The following is a 25025-nucleotide window of genomic DNA, read 5'->3' as shown; positions in this document are numbered from 1 at the left end:
CTATCATTTGCAGGAAGGGCGATCCCAGCCCCATCCTTTGCAGTACTTGTGGCATGAATGGCCATTCCACAGAGTGAGTCAAAGGCCTTTTCCATGTCAAGAAACACAGCAATCGCCTTTGTGTCCTGTTTTACGTGCTGCATGGTGCCCACTACAGTGCGAATATTGTACGTGAGATTTCTGCTTGGAATAAATTCCGCTTGTTCAGGCGCGACCAGCAGTGGGGCCAAGAGCGCCAGACGATTCACCAACACCTTGGCATATATTTTGGTGTCCACATTTAGGAGGGAGAGGGGCCTATAGGCGCCACACTCATCGGGCGCCTTACCTGGCCTAAGTATTGTGACCATTAGCGCCTCCCTCATTGATTGTGGCATGCAGCCTTCTACGCAAATGTTGTCAAATAGCGTCGACAAATGTGGAAGCAGTAGATCCTGGAAAGCCTTAAAAAACCAACTGTGAGTCTGTCCCCTCCAGGGGCACTGCCCGACCTCATCCCCGCAAGAGCTTCAACAATTTCATCCTTCTCAATAGGCTGCTTCAGAAATTCCCCATGTACTGTGGTAAGTGTGGGTATCTCTATATGTTCCAGGTAGTCTAGGATCTCATCGTCAAGGACCCCGCTTTTTGAAGCGTATAGGTCGGTGTAATAGCTTCGGGACCTCTACGCTATGTCCGCCTCTTCGGATAAAGTCTCGCCCCCTTCCGACCTTACCTCTGTGACCTGAGGTTTACCCCTTTTCCCCTTAAACACTCTAGCTCGAACAGAACTCGGCCTCTCACCCTCTCCATACGTGCCAGCTGAAGCGTACTTTCCCATATGTTTTACTTCTCTGTCTGCCTCCTCTTGATACTCTGTCAGCAGAGTCTGAATTTCCTCATCTACCGCCGCGTCGTGAGCAGTCCTCTGGCGCTCCTCCAGACGAGATAATTGGTGCTCCAGTTCCGTCAATCTGCGCCTAATAGACTTGAGGATCCCGGAGTGTTTAGACATGGCGATGCCCATTATGTAGACCTTAAATGCCTCCCATACTGACTGGAAGCTGTCCACAGAGCCTATGTTAATCTCAAAGAAAACCTCAATTGCTTCCGTTAGTTCCCCTCTAAAGACTGGGTCAAGGAGCGAGTAGGGCGGGAATCGCCACGTAAATGGCGCAATCGTTTTTTTAGGGGTAGCCACTACCAAAAGTATTCGAGAATGGTCAGTTAGGGTATGCGGTAAGAGCTTGCAGTCACGTATCTGTCCCAGCAGCGAAAAGGACGCGAGCCAATTATCAATACGGGTATGGATGTCATGATAGGCCGAATAGTGCGTGTATCCCCCCCTGCGCTACACGTCGCACTTTCGACACATCATCTAAGTCTAGGCTGCAAATCACAGTGCAAAGCATTTGCGCAGAGGCCTACGGGCAGGGCCTGCTGATCTATCCAGGGCAGGGTCAAGCACCAGGTTAAAGTCTCCACCCCATAGGAACTGGGCCGGGGAGAAATCACCAGCCACCCCTGCCAGTGTCTTATAAAAATCTGGGGAGTCAAATTTAGGGCCATACACATTCACCAGTACCAGGTCCAACCTCCTGCCCTTACATTGTGAGATTACAAAGCGGCCTTCAGGGTCGGACCTCAAGAGGACCTGTGTTAACTTCGATCTAGGGTTTACCCAAGTCAATACACCCCTAGTATGTGTTGTAAAACCAGCTGAGGCGATATTCCCTTCCAAACCTCTGCTGTGTAGCATCCTGCTCGATTGCAGCAGGTGTGTCTTCTGTAGGAGCGCCACATCAACCTGGTGTCTCTGTAGTTAACCCAAAACTTTGTGCAGCATCCGGTAGTCATTAAGACCTCTAACATTCCATGTGAGCGCCCTGATCAAGTCCACAGGTTTGGGTCTCACTGGATCAGCCCGATTTGTCATTGTCTGCTAATCTAAGTATCTGGCGTGTGTGTACCTTAAGTGTGTTCGTGCTGTGCCGCATGCTCAAAAACCAAAACTGTACTCCCAAACCAACCAACATCCAACACAAACACTCATACACCCCCAGCCCCCTCCCACAGAAGACCGCCCCCAAACTGACCTTGCAGAGTCCCCCTCCACCCCCCTTCCCCACAACCAACTCCCCGTACTGTTTGACCCCCTGGGAGTCAACTGAGTGCATAGCACACTGGAGCCGAGGTTGCAGCACAACCAACCGCTACTGTGTCCGCACAATACACCAATCGCCCTCCTCCCTCCCGCCAGTGCGCCAAATCTCGTGCATTGGTTTCAGGTCACAATTATGCACACCCCACTTAGAATTTTTCATCAAAAGCACAGAGCATAGTTGCTTGAACTTGAGCTCTCCCCCTCACAAGCGTGATCTCCAAACAACAGTCGTCAGTGTGCAGCGCGGAACTACACACAGAAGTGCTTTGCCAAGAACCTCACTTACACCTTAAAAATATAGGTCCCAGTCCGCAGTGTGCCCGGAGTGAGGTTTCCAGCCGCCTAATCCCACTTACAGGCATCACTTCCCTCCGACCCACAAACCTCCAGTGCAGTTATTATAATGTTTCAAAGTCCCATAGCTCACCGCACTCCTTGCCCCACATCTACTATTGTCAGCAGGTAGCACCTCAAAGGCGCATGTCTACTCCTGCTCGTCCAACTGGCTGCTCCGCTCATCACCGTCCGTAGGCCTGTTCGAGTCCGTGCGGTTCGCCCTCGACCAACTATTCAGCGCTTGCTGTAGGGCCTTCGGATCGGTGAACAGGTGAGATTGCCCCTGACGATTCACTCGCAGTCTTGCAGGGTACAACATTGCGTAGTCCAGGCCCATTTCTCTCAGCTGCCTCTTGAAGGGAGCAAACTGTTTGCAGGCCTCCTGTACTCTGGCTGTAAATTCTGGGTAAAGCGAGATCTCAGAACCCTCGAACTGTAGCGACTTCTTGTCTCTAACCTGGCGCAGCGCTACGTCCCTGTCTCTGTAGTTGAGTAGCTTGGCGATTATGGGCCGCAGCGGCGCCCCTGGCCACGGGCGAAGGGCAAGCGAACGGGGCGCTCGTTCCAGCACGAACATCGGGGAGAACACTCCCTCCCCAAGCAAAGTCACCAGCAGTTTTTCAACGAACAGCTCCATATTGCCCTTCTGCGTTGTCTCTGAAAGGCCCGTGATGCGCAGGTTACAGCGACGCAACCCGGCCTCCAAATCCTCCGTTTTATCTTGAAGCACCTGCATTAGTCTCCCGAGTTTCTTGTGGCCCGTGTCTAGCTCCGTATGCGCCTCTTTGACTTCCGTGAGACGCCTTTCAGACATGTCCAGTCTTTCCGCATGCTTATCTGTCTCTTCCGCCATCCTTTCCATTCTATAGGTGAGGGCATCTAATTTCGAGCCTAATGTCGCCATGCTGTTCTGGAGGCCTTTTTCCATTGCAAGAAGCAAATTATGTAGGTCCGTGCCTGCCCCAGTCTCCCCGCCAGGCTGCGTATCGGTTCTGTCCGCACCCACTGTGTCTTGCGACTTCGAGCGTCTCTGGTCGAAGGACAGCTTGCTCTGAGTCTTGTCCCCTCGACCCATGTTTCCCGGGGTCCCGGCGCGACAGACGTCAGCGTGGTCAGCAGGTCACGAATCTATGGTCCAACGTTCACTTCCAGCAGCCTCAGGCGTCCTCAAGAAAGACTGCGGGGACACGCGCAGCTCCAACTATGTAGCTACCTCCGCAGCCGCAGTCACCTCCTGTCTGCTGTAGAAAGGGCATAGGGCGCCGCTCTCCTCAAGGGCCATACTGCCAGCCCCAGCCCCCGCCGGGCAGGCCGCCGCACTCTATCGCTTCAAGACAGGGAAGCCTCCTAAAACACCGTGTGCCTCCTACTGTTGCGTAGCTTCCCGGGGCGACACACCACCTCAATCAGGCCCCGACTACCGCCACCGGAGGGTGCGAGGGGGGTCCTCTCGATCGTGTGAGATGTTGGGGCTCTTCCCCGGGTGCCCCCAGCCCGGTGGCCCCATGTCACCCCCCTCCGCTGCTCAGCTAGCAGTCCACTTCTCCGTAGGCGAATTTAGAGCGTGGCTCACATGCTCAACGCTCCGCCGAAATCAGCCCCTGGGCCCTCCTCACTGCACACAGGGGGGTGTTGCAAGACTCTGTGGGTGTTTAGGATGGCTTCCACGCTCTCACAGCCGCTGCTCTCACCCTCACGGGGCCCCCAGCATCTGTCGGGCCGCAGGCCTTGCAATTTCCACCTCACCCCCCGACAGCACGCTTCCGCCTCAGGATGGCTTCCATCGGCCCGTTTCAGCACCTCCGCCGCCGGGGGTGGAGGGGTTGGGGGCAGGGGGAGGGGCTGCTCGCTGTACCTTTTGCCTCCCTCATGGGTGCCTCCGGTCTTCGTGCTCCGCCCGGCCAGCCACGGAGCTGCTCCTTCCGATCTGTCCGCAGCAGTCCCAGCCTCCGGAGCCGCATGCACAGTGACGCAGGTCGGCATCAGGCAGCACGCAGGCCCGCGGTTGCAAGGCCCGCCAGTTCACCACTCCACCGGCGCTGATAGTTCCGATCTCCGGGGCCTCCGCTTAGAGCGCCAGCTTTCCATAAGCTGCCGTGGGTTCCCGCTAGCTGTGGGGGAGCGAAGGTACCGTTTTTTCACGTTGCAATGCAGGATAAATTATGAATATTGGGTGCAACTGGACGGAGCTCGAGGCTCCGTTCAGTTACGCTTACAGTTGCTGGCAAGCTCTGCCCTTCAGGAATGAATAGGCTTATGCCAGAGAGAGAGAGGGACTCTCAGTAGACCGATTCCAAATCTGAGGGTAAGGGCCAGGACAGTTCCCAAGAATGAAGGTAGGTGTAAAGAGCGGAAGGAGGCAGTAAATAGGTTTAAACTTATTTATTCAATAAGTAGTATAAACCCCACTGGTGCTAGAGTCTAGGCATCTCTTCAGATCAGCTCCAACCGCTTCTCTGAAGTAGAACCTAGACTCACAACAATAGCATTCTGAATTACATACACAGGAATCTAAATGATGTAAAAGAACTACAGAACTAAAGAATAATAAAAGAACTACAAAAGAAATAGAAGACATATACTACATGTTCCTTTTCCAACAAAATAAAACAAAAAAAACAAAACTTAGTCTAAAACATAATCACAACATTTCTTAGGCAATTTCACATTTCTTTTCAATGAAATAGGAACATCCTGAACAGAAGAGCTCATAGAGCCATCATCCCCATGAACAGTGTCAGCAAAATCAGAAGAAGGCAAACAAGACATTTCCCAGCATTGTCATTAGAATGAACAGATTCAGAAACAGAATCAAAACATTTCCCAGCATCGTCATTGTCATTAGAATGAACAAAATCATTAAATGAGACACCATCTCCCATTTTTGCAAAGAAACGTTCCTGACCTGGTTTGAGAACAATCACTGAACTTTTGCTCCACCAACCCTTGTCCTTTAGCAAAACAGTAGAATTGGTGACATCTTCTATTTGAAATGGTTCTGAGAACTTTGACATACCCTTAGGTGTAAAGGATGGTTTAACAATTCTCACCCAGTCACCAATTGCTATATTTTTGTTCTTACAATGATGAGACAGATCATGATAAGCCTTTCCAGACAAGCGAGCTGAAACCATATTGTTCCTGGCCTTATCAATGGAATCCTCTAAGCTGACTTTCTCACTCTTCACATTACTAATTAAAGGCATAAACACGCATCTAGGTTTCTTGCCTCTCATTAAAAAATAAGGAGAAACTCCAGTGCAAGAATTAGGAGTCAAGTGATAACTCCATATCTTCTCCTTTAAAAACTCAAAAACATCAAGTTTGCTCTCCAAAGCGGCTTTAAAAAATCTGTTTGCCCTCTCCACCTGACCATTGGAGCGAGGACTATAAACAGGGGCTCTAACAGCAGTAACACCAAACCTATTCAAAAAAACTTGCATCTTACTAGAAACAAATTGGACATCATTATCTGACATCAAAGAAACAGGTGCCCCCTCAATCCTAAAAATGTTGTCCAAAAAACGCAAAACTTCATCAGTAGTGGGATGTTCTACAAAAGAAAAATAAATCCATTTAGAAAAATCATCAATTAAAACAATTAAAAATCTCATCTCTCTACCCAAACACTCAAAAGGTCCGGAAAAATCAATAGAAAGTCTTTGCCAAGGACCTGTAGGGCCATTACCTAAAGACAACGGTTCAGAAGCGACTTTCCGGTGCTTATCAGAATTAATGCAAACTGAACAGTTATCAATGAATCTTTCAACAGAAGCGTCTAAACCAGGCCACCAGTAATGGCGCTTCAACAATTTCTTTGTTCCAGACACACCAGGATGCCCAGAATGTGCTAAACAAATGATCCTATCTCTAAGACTAGCTGGTGGAATAAACAAATCTTGTCTTAACAAAATGTCATTCTCAATAGACAATTCCTCAGACACCTGTGCAAAACTCCTCAAAGGTAATTCTAAACTCTTCACAGAAGGCCAACCATTGGTAACATAAAATGTAACCTTCTCCAAAACACTGTCTTTGGCTAGATGATGATCCCATTCCTTCTCATCAATACCAAAACAACAAGATTCTATAGCATCAATAGAAGCTACCACACATTCGTGTAGATCCACAACTTCATCACTGGAATCATCGACTGGGGGTAACCTGGACAAACAGTCTGCAGTGACATTTTTCCCTCCAGGAATGTGCTGAATCACAAAATTGAACTCCTGTAGTCTCGCAATTAGCCTAACTAATCTGGATGTAGCATTACCACTTCTTACACCATCCATCATATAGACAAGTGGTTTATGATCAGTTACCAAAGTAAAAGGTCTTCCCCACAAAAAATTCTTAAACTTTTCAACAGCCCACACACAGGCTTGGGCCTCCTTCTCTATAGTACTATAGTGAACATCCGCACCCCTAATACCTCTAGAGATTAAAGAAATAACTTGTTTTCTACCTTCAACAATCTGAGTGAACACCGCACCCAAACCAATAGTACTAGCATCAACAATCACAAAAGAATCACCTTCCGGGTCAAAAGTTTTTAGTCCAGGTGCCTTAGCTATAAGATTAACAACCTTTACAAAAGCAGAATCATGAACATCTGTCCAAACAAACTTTGCCCCTTTCTTTAGCAATTGTCTAAGTGGCTCCACAACCAAAGCATATCCCTTCACAAACTTAGCATAATACTCGCTTAAACCGAGAAATGAGCGCAAAGTATCCTTGTCTTTAGGTTTACTACAATTCTCCAAGCTTGTAATGATGTATTTTTTTGGGAAAATGCCTTCCGGAGTGATTTTGTGACCCAAATAGTTGATTTCACTGACCAAAAACTTACACTTATCTCTACTAACTGTCATACCCTTGTTGTTTAAGGTGCTTAAAACTTTTTCCAAAATAGAATTATGATCACTAATGGTCTTGGCAAAAATTAGAATATCGTCCTGAAAGGACTGTACCCCTTTAAGACCATGAAATAGACTCTCAATCAACTTTTGAAACACGCTGGCAGCTGATGCCAGGCCAAAAGGCATCCTCAGAAACCTATATAGGCCAAACGGAGTGATAAAGGCTGTCAGATCTTTTGACTCCTCCACAAGAGTCACCTGATGATAGGCAGATTTAAGATCAATGATAGAGAAGAACTTTGCACCATTCACAGCCGCCAACATCTCTTGTATCCTAGGCAGGGGATAGGTTTCAATCACAATGTTTTTATTTAGTGAACGAAGGTCCACACATAGCCTGATATCCTGATTTTTTTTAAGAGCGATCACTATCGCAGAAACCCACTCAGAACTGTCAGTAGGTTCTATGATACCTTGATAGCACAGGTCATCTAAATGTAATTTAAGCTTATCTCTCACTCCCAAAGGTACCATACGAACCTTATGTTGAACAGGCAAAGCACCCTTTTTGAGCTTAATCTTGTGAGAAAATCATTTTACCTGTCCCACAACATCCTCAAAAACTTTTTCATGCTTGTGAAGAATGGAAGATAAAGAATATTCTTCTAAAATAATATTGTTAACAGGCATATCTCTTAACTGGATTGGATGATCAGAACCTGGACATAAATGTACACCAAGCTTACCAAAGTCAAACCAACCCACAATATTCTTCCCATCAATTGCCACAGATATTTTAGTGAAAATTTGGCGAGTTTCAAATTTCAAATAATCTTCAAAGAAACCCAACATTTTTATTTGAAAATTACCAAACGCTTTAGGGTTTATGTCAGAAACTTTAAGCTTTACACCATTCCAATTTTCTTTGAAAAATACATCTGACAAAATGGTTACTGGCGAACCAGAATCCGCCATGGCCTCAAACCCAACTTTTCCGACATAAACAGTTCCCAAAGGAGCCTTAAAGGGAAGAGTGACACTGCTAATGTAGCCATTAAATGCATCATCACAAATAGTAATGATTAAGATTTCCATATCATTTTCAAAATTAGATACACAACTGACTGTAGTATTAGTATTCACATTTCTTTTAAGAGTTTTACAAAATGAAGAAAAATGACCATTTTACCACACTTAGTACATTTCTTTTTGAGAGCAGGACAATCAGAAGAATTCGCTAAATGTGATTTAGAACCACACCTAAAAAAACTTAAACCAGACTCCCTGTTTGTCTTGAAATAATTCTTTCCTCGAGTTTGAACTGAACAAATGGAAGATACATTTGCACTTTTAACAGACTCAGCTTCAATAATTTTGGAAGATTCAATAGATCTTTCAATGCCTTTGGCTAGATCGATTACTTCCCCCAAAGTAGGATTGCGGCACGCCAAAAGTCTTTCTTGCACTTTTTTAGAAAAGCAATTAAATACAAATTGATCTCTGATAGAGATGTCAACAAAGGCTCCAAACTCACAATTAGCAGCTAATACCCTCAAAGCCGCTATGTAGTCTTCAACAGACTCATCACTCATTTGCTTCCTCTTGTGAAAGGCATGTCTCTCAATCATGACATTAGGTTCGTCTTCAAACTGCTTTTGAAGTTTAGCTACAGCTTCTAAAAATACATTCCAAACATCTCCTTCACCTCCTGGTGCCGAAATAGGTTCAAGATTCTTAAAAATTTCAATTGCAGCTGTTCCTAAATAACTGAAAAGAATAGCTTTTTTTCTTTCTGCAGAAAACTTTGTTCCGTCAATTGCAACAATATAGTTTTCAAAAGTCTCAAACCATTTCTTCCAACGCAACTTTGGTTTTCCAGGAATTTCCAGAAAAACTGAAGGTTGATTGCAAATTTGAGAAGAAGCCATGTTAAACAATAAACACAATTTAAAGATCTGAAACAAAATATTAATATTAATAGCAATATATATATATTAATAAAAACAAGTGGTAATATTAATTATACAACACAGTGGGTCATTAAATAATTAAATAAACCTCGTCGCCATTGTAAAGGGCGGAAGGAGGCAGTAAATAGGTTTAAACTTATTCATTCAATAAGTAGTATAAAACCCACTGGTGCTAGAGTCTAGGCATCTCTTCAGATCAGCTCCAACCGCTTCTCTGAAGTAGAACCTAGACTCACAACAATAGTATTCTGAATTACATACACAGGAATCTAAATGATGTAAAAGAACTACAGAACTAAAGAATAATAAAGAACTACAAAAGAAATAGAAGACATATACCACAGTAGGACACAAGCAGAAAGGGAATTGGGTTCCATGTCAAGAAGAGAAGAGAGTTTCCGGACCACCCATTATAGCGAGTGTAATAAATGTAGGTGAAGGGACCCAAGGGGGTCCCAAGGCCCTGTACCTAGTAGTATTAGACAATTGGGAAAGAAACTTAGATGACCTAAAGAATATCCATCAAAATACCATGGTATTTGTGTTGGAAGCAGATATGCATTGGAGGAAAATTCCTGCCCTGCGAGATGCAGGAGCTTGCAGAACTATGGTTGAGAGGAAATATCTCACACCTGAGGAGATTCTCCATGGTGCCAATGTAGAGTACTTTATTGTATCCCAAGTTGGGTGAAATCAATGGCGTCGGCCATGGTTGATATATGGGGTGAGGTGCTGGATTTCTCTCAGGCAATGATTTGATTGCCTTTGGTTTAGTACCAGGACTGTACCCCCACATGGCTAGGACCCTGTTGTCTGGGTTGACCAGAACACAGGCACCGCATCAGTCTCAGGAAGACTTGCAAGGACCAGAGAAGGGTAGTGAGGGGATTAGGGAAGGCTCAGTGAAGACACAAGTTATGGTATGTTTTACCCATGCTGTATTTATTTTTAGAGTTTTCTATAGCACCAACCAGACCCAAGGTAGGGTAACAGAGCATGGTGAGCAAGGTATGGCTAGCACATTTGGTACAAACATAGCATACTAAAACAACGCATACAAAGTAACAACATAGCATAACAGAGTTCGGGGGATAAAAGCAGAGTACAGAACTGTTCTGAGCAAAAGGAGCCAAGATACGGTGGGGGTGTTGTGGTGTAACGCCTTGTGGGCGATGCAAGCCATCTTTAGGTGAATACAAGCTTCATATGGTAGCCAGTTGAGTGCCTTCAGGTGTGGCGATATGTGGTGAAATTTCCTAGATCCTGTTATGAGTCTTGCTGCGGCGTTAAGACAGGCTTTTAGAGGGGCGGTAGAGATTTTGGGAAGCCCTGAGAGGGTAGAACATCCGTACTCCAGTCTCGATATGACTAAAACCTGAACTGCAGTTTTGAGGTCTGAGTTCTTGATGAACGGCTTCATTTTTCTGACATAGCTGAGGTGAAAGCGGGCATTTTTAGCCATCAAGTTGATGTGAGCTTGCATGTTAAGGTTCTTATCCAGTGTGAATCCAAGTGATATTGTGGAGTCCACCAACGTTGGCGTGCTGTTCAGAGCAGTGATCATTTTAGTCCATTGCTTTATTTCCTGGGAGTTATTGGGGAGGAGACTAAAAAAATTCAGTTTATTGTGAGTTTAGCTTGAGGAAGTTGGTCGTTAACCATTGGACGTTTTTTTTAGAGCTAGATTCATTGTCTTTATCTCTTCAATGAAGGTGATCTTAATGTAAAGTTGGGTGTCGTCTGCCTACATGTGGTAGGAGATGTTCGCCTGCTGTAGTAGATCGGTAAGTGGTTTGACATATAAGTTGAATAATGTGGGGGAAAGGGTAGAGCCTTGTGGTACTCCTAGTAGGTTAGGTGAGGAGAGAGAAAGAATCTTGTTGTCAGGTTCTGTTTTCCAGATAGGATTTGAACCATAGAAGGACTGTGCCTGAAAATCCAATCCTGTCTTCTAGTCTTCGTAGAAGTTTGTTGTGATTGACCGTATTGAAGGCTGATGAGAGGTCAAGCAGGACTAGCAGGCAGGTTTCATTGCGGTCAAGAGTTTAGGATGATACACCCAAAAGGGAGACAGATGTTGGTGTCTGGGAGCTGCAGGGATTGTTGTTAGCTGCTTTAGGACCTACCTGGAAGGAGATTCACCAGGCCACAAGTTTGGAGACATACAATTATGGGACTTTGGAAGGAACCCTGGGCATAGGTCAGCAAGATAGTGGTTAGAAGGCATTATACTGATTGAGAGGGTAGATTACTGTACAGTGAGCCCATGAGTCCTGAGCCAGGTGCCAACAAGAGGTTAGCACTTACCCTAGTGTACAGTATTTTCCTTGCCCCCTTTCCCCTGAGTGTCTTCCCTGCTTCCTGTGACCCTTGTTGGCCGCTGTCCTGTGCTGCTACGTTGTTTGCGGCACAATGTTCCTATCATTTGACTTTCTAGATGATGTGCGGCGCATGAACAAGCGGCAGCTGTACTATCAAGTGTTAAATTTTGGGATGATTGTCTCTTCGGCTTTAATGATCTGGAAAGGGTTAATGGTAATAACAGGAAGTGAAAGCCCCATCGTAGTGGTTCTCAGTGGAAGCACGAAGCCTGCATTTCTCAGAGGTGACCTGCTTTTCTTGACAAATCGAGTGGAAGATCTTATCGGCGTTGGGGAAATTGTGGTCTTTAGGATAGACGGAAGGGAGATTCCTATTGTTCATCGTGTACTAAAAATTCATGAAAAGGACAGTGGAGACATCAAGTTCCTAACAAAGGGAGACAACAATGCTGTTGATGACAGAGGACTGTACAAGCAAGGACAGCATTGGTTGGAGAAGAAAGATGTAGTTGGACGGGCAAGGGGGTTTGTACCGTACATTGGAATTGTGACAATCTTGATGAATGATTACCCCAAATTTAAGTATGCCGTCCTCTTTTTACTGGGGCTGTTTGTGTTGGTCCACAGAGAATAACGATCGAGCCGTAAATCTTCTGAAAGGACGTGCCCTGTGCTTTTGGCCACAGAGCACTGCAGAAACCGATGGTCCATAACATGTCTTGAACAAAGATTTTTATGCTTTTTTTCAGCACAGGTTTTATGATTTTATTTTAATTTTTTTTTTAGAACACGCATATATATTTTGGCAGGTTTTATTTTGTAATTTGGATTACAGTATTTAAAACGTACTCCTTTGTGACTCTGTTTAGCTGTTTTTGTACATCAGTCAAATGTTTTATATTTTCCTGTTATCACTAACCACAAAGTGCCTTTTGCATATCACTTGGCCGTCAAAAAACACCCAGGATGGGTTGGACTCTGTTCTATTGGCCTAGGATGCACAGAGACACAGGCATGTTTCGTAGAACCTCTCTGTGTCAGGAGGCAAGTCCAAAGCACTACCTGTGATGAGCACAATTGTTTGGTTAGTAGGTAGGGCGCTTCTATTAATCTTTTTAAGAATTGCAGTTCCTAAGATTGTTATTTCTGACTAGAAAAAACATCTTCTCTTACATGAGAAAGATGTGGGGAAAATCTGGCGTGACCTAACATTTCTCCATGCAACCCACCTACTGACCAACGAGTTGGTGGAAATGTTTCAGAGATCCTTAAGAGCTTTATGGGAACTATTCCAGAGAACCTCAGGAGAAATGGGATCTTCTCCTGCCATGTTTGCCTACCGAGAAACTCCACAAAAAAGATCTGAGTTAAGTCCCTTCAAACTTTTGATTGAGCACTAAGTACAAGGCCCCCTCACCTTAGTCGGAGAAGGGTGGGAAGCACCTTCACAGTCACAGAAGGATGTGATGGACTATGTGATTGGTCTCAGTAAGTTGATAGCACACTACAGTCAGTCAAAAAAATAATTAATGCAAAAAAAGAGCGGATGGAGAAATGGTATTGCTCGAAGATGCAGCTGGCTGGGCACCAGGTGATTTGAGAGGTGTTGGTGCTAAAGCTCATTTGTCCTAGAGCTTTGAAGAATAAGTGTTTTGGTCCAAAACAAGGTAGCAGAGAAGGCTTGTGAGGTAAAGTACTTGGTGGACCAGGGTGCCGCACAGGAACCAGGTGAATGTGCTGAAGCCACACCGCTGTAGATATTTTATAGGGAGCATTGTTTAAATGGCAGAGGAGGCTGAGTAGAATAGTGTACTACTCCTTCACATATTGCATAGTGGAAAGTATGTGTAAGGGTTGTAAGGCAGTCTCATAATTTTTTGGGGCATGGAATTCACAGGCGTGAAAAGAACATGAAAACTGGAGATCCGTGATGCGATTCTAGGGGTGCCAGCAATGTTAGCGTCTTTCCCGTTCAATGAAGGTACCAGTTGCATTGGAAAGTACAATGCCTTCCCAATTTAAGATGGCAGATGAGTACTTCTAGGTCAAGTGAGGAAGCAATAGTATTTAACCTAGCATAACTGTGAACTGGGCCTGACAACTACACATTTTGTCGGGTTTACTTCACTTTCATATCACCTGACCTTTCCTTTGCCTTCACCTTTCTTGTTTATGTAGCTCCATTGTTGATATCCTGCTTAACCTCTCCACCTCGCTTGGGATTTTTACAGCTACAAACCTGTTCCTGAAACCCCTCTAGAATCATCTGCTCCTCTCCACTGTGTCTGCTACTGGAGTCTTTACTCATGCTTAGCCTAAAGTAAGGAGTATTATCAGCTACTTGGCATACTTATAATAAGCTTACAATTGATGCTCAAACATAATAATATTAATGAACTGGGTCTCGCTATAGGTGGTAGACAACTACTGAGTGAGGATCGTAGTCCTGAGAACTCCGCGGGCCATTCCAGTGTTTCTCCCTTCCCTTATCCTCTTTCCTGTTTTCATCAGAGTCTCACGTAGTGCTTGTTCTATAACCATTTGTATTTAGAGTAACGAGTCCTGACAGAATGGTTGTGTTGAAGAGGAGCAACTTGCCCCTGAACAGACTCCTAAGAAACAAGAAGAGTCTATAGCGGTACTAGGATGAATTTCCCATCTTTACTCTCTGACCCCCTATTTTTATGGATGATACACAAATAGGAGATTGCTTGCCAGTGAAGAGCACCATTTATAGGCTGTCACAGTGTGTTCTGGAAAGCATCAGTGCTATGGTTGCTAAGATGTTGGACTTGTGACCGCAGCTTTGCCCCCACCCAGTAGTTTTGGTCCCTCAGGAAAGATCCACAGACGTGCTCTTGTGTGGACTTCTGAGGCCTCAGTGAGGTGATCAAGGCAGTTGCACATCCAACTCCCTGAGCTGATGAGCTTAAGGATCCTCTGGACAATGAGTAACTACTCGCACCAACTGTGGTGAACAACTTTTTACTCGTCCATCTACATGCACTACATGCACCAGAGTGCTAAGGGGCGACCCGGAGGAGAGGCTAGTGGTGTGCGATCCATCTTGGTTATCCTTTGGATGCTGCTTCTCATTGAGTACATAAAATCTGACCAGTGCCTGCTGCCAAGGATCCACGTCATTATCCACGTCAGATGGTGTGCACCAGTTTAGGGATGCCTTTGGGCTCAAGAATGCTCCTGACACTTTCCAGTGCTTCGTGAACTACATTCTCGGAGGCCTGAAAGATTCCTGTGTGAACTGCCTTGATAACACTGCCAACTTTAGCAGTTTGCAGGAGGAACAATTAACTAGAATGGGTATTGGTCAGGATACAGGGAGCTGCATTGACCATCAAGGCTGATAGAATTCACTTTTCGATGCTCTAATTACCCTATGATGACGTGTGAGTTAGCATCATATGACTAACTAATGCATTTACGTAAACGCACTTATGCTGAATTCATATACTTACCTATTACTTATACTCGAATGTACGTGTGACCATATTAGTTTCTTAGCTTAGCCTGTGTGCCACCATTTTGTGTAACTCTCTGAGCCTGCGGGCTCTGCTCGCTCATGCCCCTCCCGCAGGAATACAGAAATATACTAAGACAGCAGTTTTCGTTTCTCGGCTCACTGTGACCGAAACTAACAACTTATGTTATCTGCAATGTTCTCATGCCCAGAGACGCCGAAGCCTAGCTCCCTGGCCTTGAGCAGAGATAATAATGTATCCCTCGCAGGTGCAGATGCCTGCTGTATGAGAGCATTGTTCACTGGTCTGGGGCTCAGTAGTTTTCCACAAGGGGCGTACCCCATTTACTGTGTTGCATTATAATGTATTGCTGTGATGCAGAGAGTCAGTCCTCTCGTTCGCACTCCTAGGAGTGAGGTCGGACAGGGCCCTCTCATATGAGTGTTGTTTGGCCTAATAAAGACTTTTGTTTTTACTTCTCCACTGTCCGGCTGACTTCCTATAAGGTAATTATAGGTGAGTGCTGTAAGTCACTCCAGTGGATTTGAGCCACGCTTATCAGATGGCGCCCGAATAGGGACCCCGCGATAAGGATCTTTCTCACCCGTAAGTGGGTAGCAGAAGACCGGGGACCCGCTGGTCGGCACGGTGAGCCCGGGATCCCATTTGATGCCGAGCTTGGTTCTCGCAGCGCTGCCCCACCCTGCTGATCGGGAGAGGTCCCGGTTCGGATCTTACGCCGGGGTCCAGAAGGCGGAACTTGAAGCTGACCGTGTTGGTCCTGGCAGCCGGAGGTGGAGAACGGTAGAGGTCGGTGCCGCATACGGAAGGTGAGTGGTCCACCTGTGATTGCTGCAGGAACGGGAGTGTTCCGGGAGACTAGAATGTCTCCGATGGTTTGAGGAGCCGGTGTGCTCCTGGGGCTAGTGTGCTCCGGGGAACTCAGGGTACGAGTTGGTGCTCTGACAGACTTGACGGGGTTGGGGACGTATTTTGAGGTAATTGTTTGTGGCGATCCGACCGCATGGTACTGTGGTGAAGGCGTGGCTCATTGTGGGTAGACTCTGGCGCGCTTACTCTGAACTCCTAGTGTGGTGATTCAGTGGAGGTGTGATCCGGGTTTCCCGCGGTAAAGCGCGCAGCGATCCATAGTGCCGCACGGGTAGCGGATCCGGTCCCCGTCCTCAGAACAGTTAGCGTACTGTTCGGTCTGCGGTAGAGTCCAGGTTCCCCAGGACTTGGTCGACGGGCCTTGTCCCAGTTGGTAACACGTGTTTTGGAGATCTTGTATATGTGTACGTGGTTCGTCTATATGTTTGTGTGTGAATGAATTTGAGTTGTGATTCGAGATAAAGTAAAGATGCCGTGTCTTAGCAAGTTGCGATGTTTTGGATGCTGTTGTCGACCCTCAGATACTAGACTGGCCGAGAGTCAACCCGCACCTCCTGAAGGGACACCGAGTTTTGATATGTATGTTAAACATGGACTGGTCCCGATTTTGTTTGGTACTTTGTGGCATCGATACACTGCTGATAATGTGGATTTACAATGGCCTTTGACGGGTTCTTTTGATGAAGCTAAATTGGATTATTTGCAAGACAAACTGTTTGCTAGGCGTAGCCGCCAGAGTATGTTCGACTCTTTGCGAATGTGGCAGAAAGAGGTCAGGAAACGTAAGATGCGAGAGGAGAAAGAGGAGTATAAAAAGTCCACCCAGACTATGGCACAGAAAGCGAAGGAACAGGTGGGGAATGAGAACGCACTACGCATGGAGCGCGCAGATAGACTTTGTAGGTTGAAAGAAAATAAAAGTTACGTAGTACGAGAGGACGACCCAGATGAGATGGAGGACATTTTGAATGCCCGACCCCCACCCCCTTATGCCCCGCAGCCATTGTACCCCTCCTTGCCACTTTCGGCCCCTAGTAGCGCCATTCCAGGTCCTTCAGCGAGTGCCCCCCAACAATCCCTGCCCTCGACACCCCTCGTTTCTCTACTCCAGCCCGCTTCACCTGCCCCCTCGCCATTTTCTTTAGCACTCCCTACTGTTTCAGCTAGCACTACCCCCAGTCAGGAGATGCTAACACCGAGTCGCGGCGCAGGTAGCGGATTGTTCTCACAGGTACGGAAGCTGCTTACACGTTCTACTGTTGGTTTGGATGAAAAAAGTTTGGTGGCTAACCAGGCATGTCAATGGGCCAGGAATAATATTTATTCGTTCGAAGATATCTGGTCCACCATGAAAGATTTTGAGCCGTTAATGCAGCAGCACGCTTTGTGGCACATGGCTAGTGTATTGATACCGCTATGGGAGCAGGGATATGGAGGTGTGGCCCCAGCGGTTTTGCGGGATATACAGGCTGGAGCGTACAGAACAAACACGGGGGTCAAGGAAGTGATGAGTAGTCTGCGCGCGCTTTTGCAATACAGGAATGAATTACCCTCTGCCGGTACACCCCATTTCCCGGGTCTCCACCCAATGCGAGAGGTGCACCCTATTTTTCATCCTGAGGTCCCCGAGTTGTTAGACCCAGTCACGAAGGCTGTTACAAGGAACAGAATTGATGCGCATTTTCAGGAGCAATGGGTGTACACGCCATGGAAGAGAAGTGAGGTGTTGTCATTGAAGGCTCAGCTGCCGGATTCTAGAAAGAATCCGACCGCCTATTATAAAGAGCTTACGGAAGCGGCGTCTTCTACTGTGATGACGTTGGCTGATGTTGAATTGTTTTTCGGGCTTTTGGTCCCGGTTGATGTGTGGCGACAAGTGAAAGGTACGGATCATACGGAGGAGCTGGGTGGTACATGGCAGGAGTTGCAGGATTGGGACAAGGAGCGTAAGCCAGGAGAGAAGCCGAAGGCTGAAATATTAGCTTTGCCAGGGCGTATTATAAAATATATGCACTCCCTCATTCCCCCGAAAAGGTAGATTGGGACAAGTTGACGGCTTGCAAGCAGAAGAAAGATGAGGCGGTCTCTGATTTCTTTACGAGGTTTGAGGAAACGTTTATGGATTTTAGTGGGCAGGATGTGTCACAGGATGGGGGGTTACGGCTCTTCGTCAATAGGTTTGTCACAAACTTATTGCCTGAAATATCAGCTAGACTGCAAGCGTCGGAGAGCACGTGGACGACGTCCTCTCCTTCGGGAATACTAAGTATGGCACAATATTACGAACACAGGGAAAATGAGAACAAGGATAAGCAGGAGAAGAAGGCTAAAGATTTGAAGACGAGGGTTTTGTTGCAGCAAGTGGCGAGAGGCAGAGGAAGGGGTGCGGGGCTGAGCCGCGGAGGTGGATTTGGCAGAGGTGAGAGCAGGGACAGGCTGGGACCGAATCAGTGCGCGAAGTGCAAGCAGGAGGGGCACTGGTGGAGGGATTACCCGCTGCTTCAGGCGAGCGCTGGTGTAGGGCGCGGACGAGGAAGAGGTGGTGGTGATGATGGAAGACAGGTGGCACGATCGGAAGGAGGCAGGAGGCCGGGTGGCAATTATTTTGACAATAATACCAATAGGCAGCAGTTACAGAGCGATGGTGCCCAGTACTATAACGATGATTATTCAGTTGATGATTTGACAGGGTTTTCCCACAACTAGGACAGCGTAGGACAGAGCATGGGACCAGTACTTATGGAAGTTGATCAGAGGGGACCTTATGTCGAAGCCGACTTACTAGGGTCTCAACAGAAATTTCTAGTGGATACGGGTGCAATGAAAAGTTCAGTGGCTCGTTCTCGGGTCCCAGGGGCGGCTCTGTCTGGCAAGAATAACATATCCGTGGGTTTCGCGGGAACTCCGGTGATTAGCCCCATTTCTAAACCTCTCACGTTAACGATTGGTCCTTTTACTGTTGATTCGCCATTTCTATTGACATCAAATTGTGGTGAAAATTTGTTGGGTTTAGATTTATTGAAAAGATTGCATGCCACTATCTATTGTTCTCCGGATGGCGTGTATCTTACTCTAGGCCCCAATGTTGCCCGCCCACTACAGTGCTTTTCAAAAGACGACCCGCTGCCACCTGAGTTTCGAGGCATACCCGACAGCTTGTGGGCTGTCAGTGATAATGATGTGGGGAGAATGGACATTGCCCCGGTGTCAATAAGAGTGAAGGTGGGAGCCAAATTGCCCAGAATTCCACAATACAAAATACCTAGAGAGGGTGAGAAGGCCTTGTTACAAATAATTCAAGATTTAATACAGTCTGGAGTAGTGGAAGAGACTGATTCGAATATATGTAACAGTCCTATTTTGCCTATACTTAAAAGACGGTCACCTGATGCAACAGATAATACTCCTGATGTCTATAGATTCGTGATTGATTTGCGCCAGGTAAACAGAGTGGTGGAGCCACAGTACCCGGTGGTCTCGGACATCACTACGATATTGACAATGATTCCACCTTCGGCCAAATATTTCTCTGTCCTAGATTTGAAAAATGCCTTCTTCAGTATTCCAGTACATGAGGACAGCAGGTATCTTTTCGGATTCTCATTGGCTGGCCGTAGCTTCCGCTTCAAGAGAATTCCTCAGGGGTACACTGAGAGTCCTAGTATATACAGTCAGGCCCTGAAGGCACAATTGGATGATCTGGAACTTCCACCGGGCAACGTAATGTTGCAGTACGTGGATGATATCCTAATAGCATCGGACGACGAGCAGAGTTGTCGGGATGCTACTGTAAAATTGTTGCACCATTTGGCTAGGAGGGGGCACAAAGTGTCCCTTCCGAAATTTCAATACTGTCGAACGGAGGTCACCTACCTCGGTCACCTCCTTTCGAAAGTGGGGAGGAGATTGACGCCGGAGCGCATAAAAGCGATCACTAACATGCAGGTACCTAACACGCAGCGAGAGGTGCGCGCGTTCCTAGGCATAACATCGTATTGTCGTCAGTGGATACCTAACTATGCATTACTAACAAAACCCCTATTGTATCTGACTACCAAAGAAGTGCGCGAACCCCTACCCTGGACCCCCGCATGTCAGGAAGCTTTTGAGTTACTAAAGACGTCTTTGTGTTCGGCGCCAGTTCTTGGAACACCTGATTACCAGAAGCCTTTTGTTCTTTACGTGCACGAGGCGGAAGGTTGCGCGTTGTCTGTCCTAACTCAGTGTTTCGGGGGGAAGCAGAGACCGTGTGCGTACTTCTCTGCAATGCTTGACAATGTGGCAAGAGCGCTGCCGAGTTGTCTGCGAGCCACGGCGGCTGCTGCGGTCTCTATAAGACAATCGGCAGGGCTCGTGCTGGGATCAGACCTCACAGTAATGGTACCGCATGCTGTGGACATTTTATTGAACAGGACACAGACGCAGCATTTAACAAGCGCTCGTCTGACGGGTTACGAGATGACCCTTTTTGCACCCCATGTGACAATTAAAAGATGTGCCACATTGAACCCCGCCACCTTGTTACCTATCCCCACAGATAGTGACAACAATGATGACGACATACATGACTGCTTGTATAGGACTGAGGAGGAGACAAAGGGGAGGGTGGATCTGACAGACAGACCCATGGAAGAACCAGACGGGGAACTGTATGTTGATGGATCCTGTTTTAAATTACCAGACGGGACATCGACAGCAGCATATGCAATAACGACATTACAGACGGTGGTAGAGACTTCTAGAATACCTTACAATTCTGCCCAGGCTGCCGAGATTATCGCCTTAATGAGAGCATGCGAGTTGAGTGAGGGGTTGGATGTCAACATTTACACCGATAGCCAATACGCCTTTGGCGTGGTTCATAATTATGGGCGACTTTGGGCAGAACGGGGATTCTTGACCTCCCATGGACAACGCATCCAACACGGCCCACTGATATTACGACTGCTAACGGCACTGACTTTACCCAAAAGATTGGCTGTGATAAAATGTAGTGCACACAAGACAATAGTGGACGATGTCGGGCGAGGCAACGCTTTTGCCGACGAGACAGCAAAAGAGACTGCTAGAGAAAAATTACCACGAATGTTTGTGGCAGGGCCAGCACGATGGGTCCCAGATATTCATATGTTCGCAGACACGGTACAGAGTGTCAAGAACATACAGGGCAAGGCGACGGATGAGGAATTGAGAGCATGGAAGGATGGGCAGGGACGACTGGATGCGGATGAATGCTGGACAGATGTGACAGATAAGAGACGATGGATGTTACCGAATGCGTATGTCCTTCCAGTAGTGACGATGGCACACGGTCCTGCCCATGTGAGCGCGAAGGGCATTTGCAAGTTGTTAGACCCGGTATGGAGCAATAAGAATATCTCTAAGATGGCCACCAATTTGGTTCGTCAGTGTATGGTGTGTTTGAGACACAATCCTGGAAAGGGTACCCCTGTCCCAACTGGAAATTTTGCACCCCCCTCTTTCCCTTTTGAGGTGATTCAGATGGATTACATCGAAATGGAAAGAGTCAACAACTTGAAGTACGTCCTTGTAGTCGTATGCGCCTTTAGTAGGTGGGTGGAGGCGTTCCCAACGAAAGACTGCACGGCTATGTCTACTGCAAAAATGTTGATAAAGGAGTATTTCTCCCGCTTCGGATTACCTAGGGTGATCTGGAGTGATAATGGCACGTCCTTTAATGCTGAATTAGTGAAGAATATATGCAAGGGTCTACACATCACCCAGAAGTTCCACTCAGCCTTGCATCCTCAGGCAGCAGGGCTGGTGGAACGGTTTAACGGCACACTCAAGTTAAAAATGGCCAAAATATGTGAGAGTACAGGTCTCCGTTGGCCAGACGCACTTCCCTTAGCTTTGCTTTCCACAAGAGTCACTGTAAATGCAAAAATGGGCGTCTCCCCGCACGAGGTGGTATTTGGCCGCCCGGCCAATATCTGGGGAGTGCCCCGACCTAAATGCTTTTCAGAAGTTCCTTACCCTCTGTTGACAGATTATCTGTATGCTTTGACTAAAGATCTTCGTTCTATTCATCAGCAGGTAGCAGACACTCTGAAGCCGTTGCCGGAGGGGCCTGGACACACCATCCACCCAGGGGATTGGGTCGTGGTGCGACGATACCAGCGGAAGTCCTGTTTGGAGCCGAGATGGTCAGAGCCTCGTCAGGTGCTCCTCACCACGCGCACGGCACTGCGGATTGACGGCAGAAAGGCGTGGACCCATGCCTCTCATATGAAGAGGGTCCCGCTCCCGTTGCCCTATGATCAATGGGTACAAGATGGCATCGCTGACCAAGAGTGTGAACATATTCCAAGATATGTTCCTTTCTCGGATGCTTCACTGATTGGAGAAGAGCAAAGCGGAATTGAAAATACTGTGAGCTCTACCACTCCTTTTGTTGCTAGCAAAGAGATCTCGGAAAGTTCAGCATCTGCCACTGATACACCTGCTTTGTTTTCTGACCCCGAAGTGCCAGGGAGCACTCGCTACAATTTCCGGCCCCGGAGAAAATAAGTACAGTGCTGGAATATGATGGACTAAATACTGGAAGAAGGGCTTAGTGGACATTCTGAAAAAGAAGATTTAGTGGTAGGGATGGACTTGTAAGAGCCCTGGTGTTTAGCCGAAGATTGTGTTCTTTGAGACTAAAGAGTGGTGCGGGCCCGAATTAAGTGCTTCCCTTATTTCAAAGTGCTGACCAACGACGTGGGAATAGGTATGAACGGTAAAAGCCTGCCTGTGAGGCTTTGAAGGACACAGGGAAGAAGATCCCTTTTTAAGGGTTGAAGAACCCCTCCGGCCGGTTGAGGATTGTCTGGGACTATTTTTTTAGTTGTAGTGTGATTTTTATTTTTATTTTTGATTTTTGGTGTTGAAGAGTATACAAAATGTATCCCTTTGGGCGGCCAATTCCTGATGAGGAGCAGCCTTTTGCAGCTCCCCCGAGACGTGAGCCTGATTCCCCCTGGTTGGCCCTTTCCCGAAAGGGAAAAATAGTGGTGGTCATAATATTTTTAATTGCCTTTCTGGTGACTCTTGGAATATTGTTCTTCCTAGATAAACACTATCCCGTTCATACATTTGCACCCACACCTACTGCTGTTCCGGAACACAATATGTTAACTGTTGAATATGGCGAAAGAATGATACGTACCAATTATAAAGATAATGTTTTTATTAAGACTTTGCATCATGCACATGCCACTACCAACATGACAGATTGCTGGGTTTGCGGGCTTTTGCCTTCTGCTGCTTATAAGAAAGATAGATTCCTTGCTCTTCCTTTGACTCCGGTAAATAGTTGTGTGGGATGGTACACCCTTATAGGTCTAGTTAAATATTTCCAACAGCCAGATTCCCTAACACCCCGACTACAAAATAGGGGGTGGACAATGACGATGCGAGTACGCCCTTTGCCTTCAGCTTCCCTTGGACGAATATACACTGACGGACGTTTTGACCAGACTTTTATAGAGACATGTGAGAAAAGGTTGGGCCGATTCTTGACACCTAATGATACTGATAGACTTAGGGATAGTTTCATGAAATTGAATGCCACTTTGTCTTATAGGCACCCCCCTAAGAATAACGGCAGCTCCAAGTCTTTGATACCCCTTGCTGTGGTGGGTCCTCCTCCGTTTTTCTGTATAGAGGGAAGGGGTCCCATCAAGGTTGGAAATAGCTCTTGTAATGTGACTGCAGCAATACGCCTGCCAGTTAGCCCCTCTTTGATTGCCCCACCCAGTATATATTTTGTATGCGGTGAAAATGGATACTTATGGTTGCCAGAGGGTTGGGGTGGGGTGTGCTACCTGGCTTATCTGATTCCTCCTGTATATGTGGCCCCCTCTGATTATCATAGAACTCATCGACGATTCCCCAGTCCTCAAGAGCAGCCGCAAGAGCAGCGTAAAAGGAGGGAACTTCAGGTAGAGGACGTTGATCAGACAGATACCTCGTATCAGCAATGGACTGATTTTTCTAAGGGTCTGCTTCCTTTCTGGGGTCCTATATTCAACAGTAGAGCTATTAGACGACTTTCTAGGGTAATGGAAAAGGTGGTTCTGGTTGAGGCTGACATTACGACTAACATCTCTGTTGAGGTTCAGGCTATGAGATTATTTACGATCCAGAATAGGATGGTCCTTGACGTCATACTAGCCGATAGGGGCGGGGCCTGTCGCGTCATCGGGACCTCTTGTTGCGTTTATATCCCTGACTCTGCCCCGACTGTTAACTTGGCAGTGCAAAAATTGCATAGATTAGCGACTGAACTGCACCAAGATAATGGAACATGGTCTCTCCAAGGGTGGCTCTGGGGTGCCTTTTCTTCCTGGGGCTGGAAAATACTGATGGGTTTGGTTGGAGTGGTGAGTGTAATTCTGTCATGCTGCCTGTGCATATATTGCCTCCCTCCATGTTGTTCCATGTGTGCTGCAAATATACGTCCGAAAAAGAAGTTACAGGGTCAATATACCACTTCTATGATTACTGAAATTCCTGCTGATGCAAGTTGGTTAATGTTTATTGCAGAAGATGTTCTCAAATGAAGTAATGTAGGCCTGCCCCTAGAATGTATGTCGGCACTACCTTTGGCAAATAAATGAGGCTATAGTTAGCCAATGATGCTAAAAGGAGGGTCTGATAGAATTCACTTTTCGATGCTCTAATTACCCTATGATGACGTGTGAGTTAGCATCATATGACTAACTAATGCATTTACGTAAACGCACTTATGCTGAATTCATATACTTACTTATTACTTATACTCGAATGTACGTGTGACCATATTAGTTTCTTAGCTTAGCCTGTGTGCCACCATTTTGTGTAACTCTCTGAGCCTGCGGGCTCTGCTCGCTCATGCCCCTCCCGCAGGAATACAGAAATATACTAAGACAGCAGTTTTCGTTTCTCGGCTCACTGTGACCGAAACTAACAACTTATGTTATCTGCAATGTTCTCATGCCCAGAGACGCCGAAGCCTAGCTCCCTGGCCTTGAGCAGAGATA

The 25025-nt window shown here is 46.6% G+C and overlaps 1 pseudogene; it reads left to right on the top strand.

Moving 5' to 3' along the window:
* Positions 1 to 11659: 11659 nt before the first annotated feature.
* Positions 11660 to 12408, top strand: LOC147726140 (signal peptidase complex catalytic subunit SEC11A pseudogene; annotated as a pseudogene).
* Positions 12409 to 25025: the final 12617 nt, after the last annotated feature.

The sequence above is a fragment of the Lissotriton vulgaris genome, chromosome 3_1, assembly GCF_964263255.1.
Source record: "Lissotriton vulgaris chromosome 3_1, aLisVul1.2, whole genome shotgun sequence".
NCBI lineage: Eukaryota > Metazoa > Chordata > Amphibia > Caudata > Salamandridae > Lissotriton > Lissotriton vulgaris.
Note: the sequence above shows the minus strand (reverse complement) of the source record. Positions and strands in the feature narration are given on the sequence as shown.